This window comes from Sinocyclocheilus anshuiensis, unplaced genomic scaffold (genome assembly GCF_001515605.1).
Source record: "Sinocyclocheilus anshuiensis isolate Anshui unplaced genomic scaffold, SAMN03320099.WGS_v1.1 scaffold1481, whole genome shotgun sequence".
NCBI lineage: Eukaryota > Metazoa > Chordata > Actinopteri > Cypriniformes > Cyprinidae > Sinocyclocheilus > Sinocyclocheilus anshuiensis.
The window spans coordinates 110368-120024 of NW_015542404.1; positions in this window are offsets into that span (position 1 = coordinate 110368).

Sequence of the window (9657 nt, forward strand, 5' to 3'; positions counted from 1 at the left end):
ACTGTCATTTCTAAGGGTGCAAGAGCATTGGCTAGCTTCTCTTTAGCCTTAGACGGACAAAATATTATGATCTCAGACTTTTTTTCATTAAGCTGAAGAAAGTTATTTGAGAGTCAACCTTTGACCTCATCTAGACATCGCAACAGGCACTGTAACGACTGCTCATTTCCAACCTTATGTGGAAGATAAATCTGTGTGTCATCTGATCTGCATACATGTGATAAGAAATATTGTAGCGACAGTAAATAGACCCCAGCGGGCACATATATAAAGAAAACAACAAAGGGCTCAAAATAGAGCCCTGCGGAAGACTGTATTGTAAGGGAACCACAGAGGATGAAACATTTGCCTTAAGACTCAACACTTAACACTCTTTTTAAGATATGAGTGAACCATTTCAAGGCAGTTCCCCTAAACCCCACCTCACACTCCAACCGTCTTAAAAGAATCGAATAATCTACAGTGTCAAATGCGGCACTGAGATCTAACATAATCAAAACTGCAGCCATCCCAGAATCAACCGCTAATAATAAATCATTTAACACTTTTAGCAGAGCGGTCTCAGTACTATGGCCAGCTCTGAAACCAGATTGGAATTTGTCCAGGAGATCATTCTCCCACAAAAAAAAGTGGTGATTTGAGTCAGAACTAACTTCTCTAAAGCTTTAGATAAAAATGGAAGTTTAAAAAAATGGGACGGAAATTGTTCAATTCTGTAACCTCAAGGCCAGGTTTTTTAATTAAAGGAGAAACCACTGCTTGTTCAAAACAAGATGGGACACAACCATTGGATAAGGAACTATTCACAATAGAAAGTATACTAGTGCCCATGGTGCCAAACAAATCTTTTAAAAACTGTGGTGGAACAGGATCCAGTGGAGAGGAAGATGATTTCATGTGCTTAACTAAGTCCACTAGGACTGGAAGGGAGACCTGATCAAAACAGTCAAATGTATAAGGCTTAGCGCAGGGGATTTGAGAACAATATTGGAGGGGACAATCTCTTTTCTAATATTGTCAATTTTTCACAAAAAAGTTCAAGAAATCCTCACAAGTAAGAGAAGAGGAAACTGAAAAGGGTGCTATAGCTGGGTTTAACACAGAGTTTATTGTGCCAAACAAATCTTTCAGACAATGGGCAGTTCTATTAATTAAGTCTGAAAATAGTTTGTTCTTGCCACTTTGACTGCACGCTGGTAAGTGCTAAGAGTATTTTTTAGCATCTCATAAGAAAACGGTAATCTGTCTTTTCTCCATCTGCGTTCAGCTTTCCTACAAGCCCGTCTAAGAGCATGAGTTTCATCATTAAACCAAGGCTGAGACTGTGGTTTAGACCTTTTAAGTCTGAGTGGAGCAACATCATTCATAATGTCCATACATACAGAATTAAAAACAGCAGTCAATTCCTCTATATCTCGAGAAGATCCAGAAGCCTCAATGATAGGAGGCAGGGTTTCTGCAGACTTGAACAAGTTCAATTTAAGACCTTTTTAATACCACCTTATATGAAATTTAAGACCTAAACCTGTAATGGAAATACACATTTTATTACATACATATATGTGTAATATTTAGTGTGTATAAATTAAAAAGAAAACAAAATATCAATGCTGTAATAAATGGTATTTATTACTATGATATACAGTGAACTTTTCATGTCAGCAGACAATACTCCATACAAAATATCCCAACAAAATAACTGCATCACTGAGATTTTTGGTGGATTAAACAATTTATTCTGAAGCGATATTTTCATCAGTGTTCTATCAGCTTTTACATACTTAAATCTGCATATTTACCTTTACAAAGGCCTATTTTTAACCTTTTTAGATGTATGCATCATCTTACATGTCAAATTATACGGTAAGTCACTTAATGAGTGAGTACTGAGTCATTCATTCAACTGATTAATTGTGTTATCATGCTGGTATCTTAAGGAGTTCGTGGACAGCTGACTCCTAAAGTTCTCCTAAAAATTCTTCATATTCTGTGTGGTGGTCAGATAAGTTTAAATAGATTTTTACCTTTTATGGGCATTTTACCTTTATAACTGGCACGGGCTGTACAGGGTACACCGGTAGGAGCCACGTCCGTAGAAGCTGATAATTTGTCCGGACTTTGCGTACATTCCTCGTCTTTTGTGCTGCTTCTTCTTGAAGAGCGAGCCGCAGTGCAGACGAGATAACTCTGGCGGTATGGACATCAGGTGCTTAGGGAAATTAAAATTATGGTTGCCAGAACCATACTGATAATCCACACAGTTTACTGAGGCTTGAATATCCAGAAGTGTTGAGCGATCGTACCTCAGTACAGATAAAACAGAGTTCAAAAACATGGACAAAACTAGCATAACAACACAAACAGTAAAAAAACAGGAACGCGATGGCTTGCCATGCAACATGCTGGTCCCATCTTTGAGCAATACCTTTTTTTTTTTTAATTAAATGAACAGAAAACAAATGAACACAAATGATATATAAAAATAAATACAGGTTTTGTCCACGAATTATCATGTACTTCACAGTCAGGAAAGATAATCGGCGCTGTTCTACTGCTCTCCCTTTTTTTGGATCAACAATGTACCCGTTCTGAAGACAGAGGTTGTGGAGCACCGCACAGCATGCAGTAACATCTGACACAAAGGCAGGACTCACTTCCAGGGCCTTGAAGAAGATGGAGCACCAGCATGCCTTCAGCTTCCCAAAGGCTCTCTCAACAATGTTACGTGCACGAGCATGCTTGGCGTTGAAGCGAGCCTGTACAGGATTCTGTACAGGCTCTCTGTATGGTGTGATGAGGCAGATGGGGGCACTCAAACAGGGATACCCACCATTTCCGAGGATGCATTCTCCTATGGCCTGCAGCTGAACAGAGTGGAACATCTTCCTGTTAAAACAGCATGGGGCATCACTTGCTGGTGGTTTGATCCAAAAGTGGCATCCATCTATTGCACCAGCTACCATGCAGAAAACTGGAGACCCAGCCAGCTGGGCAAAACCTGCCCCCACTGCCTCCAGGTCATCTGGGGTCGGGAAAGCGATTAGATTTCCTCAAAATACAGATGACTGCCCTGCTGACTCTGTGCACAGTGTCATGCACCGTGGACTTTGACATGTCAAAGGCCAGTGACACCAGCCTGTATGATGCTACGTGGGCCAGCCAGTAGAGAAAGGGTCGATGGTCAGATCCATCTTCGAAATACAATTGAAGAATTGGCACAGCAGCATTCAGGCGGCAGTCGGTTATAGGGCTCACCGTCTGTAAATGTGTATATAGTTTTTTTTTTTTTTTCAGAAAATGTATATTATTTATTTAATATGTTTATATTATTTATTATATTATTTATTTATGTATACATTGTATTTATCTATAATACTTATTTAGGCTATGTTCATATTGTATGTATTCATTCTCTCTCTCTCTCTCTATTTATCCAATCGTGTATTATGTATTATGTATTCATTAAAGTTTATTCATTGATTCATGTCTTTTGTTTGTCCTGTGTATTTATATATGCATTTATTTATTTATTACAATAAATTACTTTATTTCGTTGCTCCAAATGAGCCTCTTTAATGGTGTTCACATAAGTTCTTTCTCGGTGGTAGGCGTAGGGTAGTTATCTATCGCTTCCACTTTTGTACGGACAGGAAGCACTTGGCCCTGCCCAACCACTTTCCCTAGATAAACTACTGTGGCCTTGGCGAACTCACATTTTAACAAATTAACAGTCAAATTTGCCTTCACAAATCGATCAAACAGTGACTATACACGATGACGTCATCTAAATACACAGCGCATCCTCTCAAACCAGATATAACTTGATTCATTAAACGCTGGAAAGTTGCGGGAGCGTTTCGAAGCCCGAAACTCATAACCTTGTACGAAAATAATCCAGATGGTATAATGAAAGCAGAAATTTATTGAGCTATTTCAGTTAAAGGCACTTGCTAGTAACCTTTGAGTAGATCAAAGAAAAAAACGAATTTAGCGTTTCCCTCCTGATCAATACAGTCCTCAATTCGAGGCAATGGAAACAAATCAGGTTTTGTTACGGCGTTTACTTTTCAATAATCAGTACAGAATCTGAATGATCCATCAGATTTATTCACCAACAACGACGGAGATGCCCAACTAAAAATAGAAAGTTCAGCAATATAATTTTTCAATATATAATCAATTTCATTTTCTAGTCTAGTCTTTTTATTCGCAAATACTCGATAATAACGCGGACTAATTGGAGCCCAATCTCCCACATCAATGTCGTGTTCAATCAGATTTGTACGAGACAGAGTATCGGGAAACAGTGTAACATATTCAAAAATCTAATTAATCAAATCGGTACACTGCACCTCTGTTAAGTGACTAAATCGATTGTGCAAAGGGCTTAACGCTTCCGAATTGTGTAAACGACCCTGAAGAATAGAATCTACAGGATCAATCTCATCCTGGTCCCCACTTATCAAAATTGAAGCAGTTGACGATTCAGCATCGTCATCACAGGCAAAAGAACCTTAAAGTAGAACAGATTTAATACAAGAATCAGGCATATCAACTTTGTCTTCATTATTTATTTTAGTGTCACCAAAATCTTTAGAACCATAAAAAGGCTTTAGCAAATTTACATGACACACTCTAGTTTTCTTTTTCCGATCTGGCGTATTGATTAAATAGTTCAGATCAGAAATTTTACGAGCAACAGTATAACAAGGTTTCTGCAGACTTGAACAAGTTAAATTTAAGACTTTTTTAAGACCTTTTTAATACCAACTTATATGAAATTTAAGACCTAAACCTGTAATGGAAATACACATTTTATTACACTGAACTACCAGTAAGTGACGGTAAGACACTTAATGAGTGAGTACTGAGTCATTCATTCAACTGATTGAGAGTGTTATCATGCTGGTATCTTAAGGACTTTTGTGGACAGCTGACTATTTCGTGTGGTGGTCAGATAAGTTTAAATAGATTTTTACCTTTTATGGGCAAATGCATACATAATGTTTGGATATATTAAACATAAAACATTGAATTCTGATATTTGAAATAATTAAAAAAATGAAAAGATACTTTAAATGTGAAATTAAAACCGCCAGTAGGTGGCAGTAAGTCACTGTTAATAAGTGAGTCATTGCGATTGAACCGAATCATTTAAACAGTTGATTCATTCGGGAACGAAACACTGTCATGTTGCTCAGAGATGCAAAACAGCGCTGTGGCTTTGTTTGGAATTATTTTTGTTGTCGAAATAGTGCAAAAACAGGCAATATGGTGTCTAAAACGTAAGTCTCTTAATAAAACTTCTAGTTTATTGAACTGTTGTAAAAAATCAATATCACATTTGTATATGGTAATTTTTGGAGAAAAAAAGGCACTCTTCCATGTGAACTTGATTAACTAACAGTTATATGAATATGAAGTGGTATAAATATACACATTTTCTGCCCCCATGTCTTGAATTTATGATCATTCTGAATGTATTTTAATAGACTGAATCATGCAGTGAAAGAGCGCACTGTAAATGCGCACGCGCACTAGACTTCACATAATGCGTGCACTCTGTAGGTGTTTTCAATGTTTTTTTTGTATTATGAGAATATTGAGCAAAATAGCTCACTTGTCATGGTGTTATTTAACTTTTAAGGACCCGCGGACACCCTGTATAAGGACCTGCAAATTTGGCCTGAAATGGTGATCCAACAATAGACAACAAAGCAAGGACCTGATCACCCGATTGAAATGAACGCAATTCTGTACGATGTTTTATTCGATCTTGTGCTTTACTCAAAGATGCTTTTGCCAATTGACATGCTTCAAAAATTTGTCTGCGAAAATCACTCACGTATGATAAAATATTTTAGGTACTCTCCTGAGCGGCTTCACTAGCTGACATCATTAACCAAGGTAACCCAGCTTCCCAATCCTTACCCATCTGAACACAGTACGATCTCAGTAAAGACTTTAATGTTTTGTGAAATCTTTCCAGTGCTCCCTGACTTTGGGCATGATAAGCACTGGAAAGATTATTGACTATGAAGCTGTTTCAAAACTTTACCAAACAGGTTGGAAGTAAAATTACTCCCCTGATCAGACTGAATAATTTGTGGTATTCCGAACACTGAGATAAACTGAGTCAATGCTTTTACGACTAACTTTGCAGTTAGAGAACGTAACGGGTACACAGCTGGATATCTAGTCACTTGGCACATAACCGTGCGCAAATGCTCATTTCCCACTTTTGACCGGGGCAATGGTCCAACACAGTCCACAATAAGATGCTCAAACGGTTGGCTAACAGCAGGAATTGGATAGAGAGGAGCCAGTTTTATAGCCCGGTTTGGCTTTCCAGTAAGCTGATATGTTTGACAAGACTTAATATACTTAGATATGTCACGCTTTAATTTTGACCAAAAGAAATGTTTCAAAAGCAACTTGTACATCTTTTTAACTCCCAAATGTCCAGATGTGTCATGTGCCGTTTGTAAAACAAGTTGACGGAGAGACTGAGGTACTACAAAGTGTGGCACCCACTTTCGAACCAACACATCGTCCTCTAGGTAATATCCAGAAGGAAGATTAACGATTGTATCATAAGGGACAACTCGGTCAAACAACTCAATAAGAGTCAGCTTTTTGTTCTTTAATCAAATCATCACGTGACAAAGACAAGATGGAAGGGATCTCCACAGTTTCACTCACCATCCTTTTCGTTTTAGATTTAACGTCAGATTGTATTTGACTCATAGACCGTGTTATCACGCATGACGGAAACACATTCGAGGAACAGGTACAATTTTCATCACTCGTTTCACAAGTCGACACAGATGGTGGTTCACCAGCCAAATTATTTCCCAAGATTACCTGTACTCCTTCCACAGGCAAACAGCAACACACAGCAACCTCCACTTCTCCCTGGATCAAGTCAGAATGCAAAACAATTTTATGTAGGGGAACAGATATCACATTCAAACCAATACCCCTAATCAACACATTGTTTCCAGTGTAAGAGTCATTCGAAAAAGATAAAAAAGACTCTAGAACAAAAGTTTATGACGATCCGATGTCACAGAGAATTTTGACTGGTACATCTTCCATAGAATTAACCAATCTCACAGAACCATCTGAAACAAATGGAGAGAATGTTGAAACACATGGCAAGCAACTCTTCTGCACATTATTCACTTCCGAAGCAGTCACAGCTAGAACAACAGATTTCACTGAAGACTTAGATTTCGTTTTAGCAATATCTTTTGCTTTCAATAGCGGACACTCATTCTTCCAGTGACCAAACCCACGACAATATTTACACGTTTGCTTTCTCTTTTTCTCCAAAGACAAGACGCTGTCTGTCAGGTTAAGCACGCAAATATTTGGAAGATCTGCTAGGATCATACCCCGATTCTTTCTGAAAATATTATGAATCAGAAAAAATTCATCAGCCATAACGGCTGCCTCATATGCCGTGTCGGGTTTACGCTCACTAATGTATGTTGCTACACGTTGTGAAACAGAATTTTTAAACTGTTCAAGCAACATCAACTCCTTCAAATTGTTTAACGTTTTCACATCAGAAGCTGTACACCAACGATTGAAATACACTGAAATATCATGTACAAACTCAACATGCGTTTGACTATCAGTTTTCTTCCAGGATCTACATTTTTGTCTATAGGCCTCTGGAACCAATTCGTATGCCCTCAACACTGCATTCTTAACAGTCAAATAATCCTTAGCATCTTCCACACTAAGAGACGAATACGCTTCTTGCGCTTTGCCTGTAAAAACAGATTGCAACATAAGCGTACAATTACGTGCCTCTGCCACACGTTCAAACAACAAAAAGAAGCGTTCAACATCTTTTTCGTCAAATCTAGGGATCAATCTCATATTAGTCACTACATCAAATTTACACAAAGCCAAATCACGCTCTACACCTCCCGTTAAAGAAAGTTTACCATCTCTTATTAGATCTCAGCGATAACGTTCATGATCAAGTTGTTGTAACTGAACTTTAGACATCTCAACACGTTTTTTCGCTTTCATTTCAGCTTGAATTAACAACAATTGTTTTTGTTGTTCAAATGTTAGATAAGACAGACATTGTAGACGTCGCATTAATGAACTCTGATGCACCTTCCAAAGACTGAGACTCTAAAACACCACGCTCGATTAACTCCGTTTTTACCAGGGATTTAATGTTGTCTTTTAAACGTTTATCTTGGCTTACCAAATTAATTTTATAGTGACCTGCAAGTTCTACTAGTTGATCCTCAGTCAAATCGTTTAACAAGTCTTCAGACGGAGCACTAACAAATTCCTCAACCTTTGAGGCCATTATGAAAGACAAAAGTACGGCTACTTAATATTCCCAAAAATATTTGAGGGGTAGAAATTAGATAAGCAATTCCCTCTAACTAAATTTCAAAGCTATCTAAACTCGTCCCTAATCTTCGTACAGTTACTTGCAGCGGGTTTTTATACACTGTAAACCAGCGTTTGAAATAGCAACCGATTATCGAGTCACCATTACAAAACACAGACGTGTTCCCGAGACAACTGCTCTAGCTGCTTTCACTGTACAAACAAAACAAACTAAAATAAAAAAGATCGGAGCATCCCGTTAAGGATACCTAACCTAAACCTAAACAGTGAAAGGCATATCCAACAATAAACCCACCCTCAAATATACAAATAGTAGCCAAAAGCCACTTACTTACCAAAGCCGAACTCCCGCTAAGCAACCAAAAAAAAAAACAACAACAACCAAACCAACCATATCCTCCAGAAGTTTACCAAAACAAATATCAAAATTTAAAGGACGAGCCCCCACATTTGTCACGATCGGCTCAAAGCCGTGACAAAAAATTGGAGGACATAGTCAGGTTGGTTTAGTTGCAACAAAGATATTTATTAACATAAATAGAAAAATAAATAAAACAAGAAATCAACACGATCAAACACAATTTCTGTCAGACACATGACCAATCAAAGCATCAGACAGAACCAAGTTTAAAGTAAGAACAAAGTCTAAAATAAACAAAGACCAAACTCAAACAAACGCAACCAGGAGCAAGCAACCCCATGCCAACAGAGCCTAAGTTTTATAGAGGGAAGAACAGGTGCACACTGTGCACTTGATGAGTCTCCCAACCACACCCACTGGCCCGTCACAGCATTAATAATAAATAAATGATTAGTGTGTGTTCACTTTACATTAAGGTTTACTTTCACAGGTTATTAACATTTGTAACTCATTAATAAATTATTTACAGGTGTTCACTTTACATTAAGGTTCACTTTCACAGGTTATTAATGTTTATAACTCATTAATGAGTTATTGCCACAGCCATATCACCCTGCAGCCCAAGACTGGTTGCCCACTGAAGCTAAGCAGGGTTGAGCCTGGTCAGTACCTGGATGGGAGACCTCCTGGGAAAACTAGGTTGCTGTTGGAAGAGGTGTTAGTGAGGCCAGCAGGGGGTGCTCACCCTGTGGTCTGTGTGGGTCCTAACACCCCAGTATAGTGACGGGGACACTATGCTGTCAAAAAGCACCGTCTTTCCGATGAGACGTTAAACCGAGGTCCTGACCCTTTGTGGTCATTAAAAATCCCATGGCACTCATCGTAAAGAGTAGGGGTGTAACCCCAGTGTC